This window comes from Perca fluviatilis, chromosome 17, assembly GCF_010015445.1.
Source record: "Perca fluviatilis chromosome 17, GENO_Pfluv_1.0, whole genome shotgun sequence".
NCBI lineage: Eukaryota > Metazoa > Chordata > Actinopteri > Perciformes > Percidae > Perca > Perca fluviatilis.
This window is the reverse complement of record NC_053128.1, coordinates 28207190-28208782: the sequence shown is the minus strand read 5'-3', so window position 1 is coordinate 28208782 and position 1593 is coordinate 28207190. Positions and strand designations below refer to the sequence as shown.

The 1593-nt window shown below is 35.3% G+C and overlaps 1 protein-coding gene across 1 annotated transcript in view; it reads right to left on the bottom strand.

Moving 5' to 3' along the window:
• Positions 1-825: 825 nt before the first annotated feature.
• The window catches only part of LOC120546064 (beta-1,3-galactosyl-O-glycosyl-glycoprotein beta-1,6-N-acetylglucosaminyltransferase 4-like), a 3007-nt gene continuing 2239 nt past the window's right edge, over positions 826-1593 (bottom strand). Inside the window, exon 3 of the mRNA XM_039780822.1 lies at positions 826-1593. This exon is cut by the window's right edge and continues 1502 nt beyond it. The gene's annotated coding sequence lies outside the window, so the exon portion shown is untranslated.

Below are 1593 nucleotides of genomic sequence, written 5' to 3'. Positions count from 1 at the left end.
CCATAATAAAGGTTTGATGATAGGTTGTTTTCTATTGTATATTCTGTGTGCACTGTCTGCATTCATCAACTGTGCAGGAGTAGATGTCATTTTAAGAACTAGGCACAAGTTATTATTCAAAAACAGAGTATTTGTCTATGTCTTATAACGTGCCTCGAGGGGATCGAAGATGTGCTTTTGGTCAGTCAGCGATTCTCTGCGATTCTAAAGAAGCTGCTAATGCAGATAAGAGCTCTACATTCTTATCGTTCTTTTACTGGTCAGCTGAAGAAATGGCTTATTTGTAATCAGACGTGCACATTAGACTGACTTTTGCTGCCAGCAGTTTGTCTGCATTACCACATACTTCCTCCACAGCGCTGCAAAGTTTAGAACGCCAACACAAAGAAAGCGCAAGGTGTGGGAATTTCCAGCGACACCTGAACAATCCCACATTAATATATTATATTTAGTACCATTGTTAAGTTGACACAATAACAGGAAACAATCAGTTCAAGGTGCAGAATTTAAACTCTTTTCAATCCTTAAAAATAAATAAATATAATACAGCCAACTAAATGTAAAAAATAAATACCACCGTATATCTATAGACAACATTGTGTGTTGAGACAACTAGCAGAAAGAATGCAGTTCGACCAAAATGACATCAATCACAGATGACTTATTATGTCTGCAAACACGTTCACTCAACACAGCCCTTTTCTTTCTCTGTCCTCCCCTCAATACCAAAGCACTCATGTGTACAATACATACATTCCATAACTCTGTTCCTCTCATGATTTACTGTTCAAACTGAGCTGTCTGGATTATCCTGAGTAACAGAAACATTGTTTCAAGGGTCATTTATTGTCATTCTACAAAACGGGGTTGCACAACAAAATGCGAGTTGTAGCGTAGTTCCTTTACGCTACAGTAAAGAATAAGACATTCGTAGTTGCTGTGGGCACCACATATTAAATTGAATTTTAGTGAGGAGCAAGACATCTACTGAACAAATATCTCAACATTTTATTAAATAAAACAAAACTCTGCATGGGGCTACACCACTAGAGAAAAGTGAGAATGTGTTTTGTAGAAATTGGATAGATAGCCTAGGTCTGATAGAAAACGCTGGCACCACTTCATGTTGGCTTTTAAAATGCCTTAGGAAATGCTCTGAAGGGATTATAGTCTCTTGAACTGGCTGAAGCAAGACTAATGTCAGAAAAAAATAAAGCATCTCTGTAATGTCATATTTATAGAAACAGTTTTGGTACCTAGGGTTGAAACGAATTTTTTTCATTATTAATTAATCATTTAGTTTATAAAAACACGCTCTTCATAATTGCTTAAAACAAAAGATCAAATATATAGTTTGGTCCACAATCCAAGGGAAATCAATATCCTACAACTTAAGATAAATAGGAGCAAATTTTTACTTTTTAGAAGCTGGAACTATAGAATAGAATAGATAGATAGATAGATACGTTATTCATTCCAAGGAACATTTTAGGCTTTCAGTAGCTTAGACAACCATAACACAACAAACACACATACACACATACATAAAAAAAAAAATCACTCACAGGAATTTAAAGAGTTAACAATTTGTGA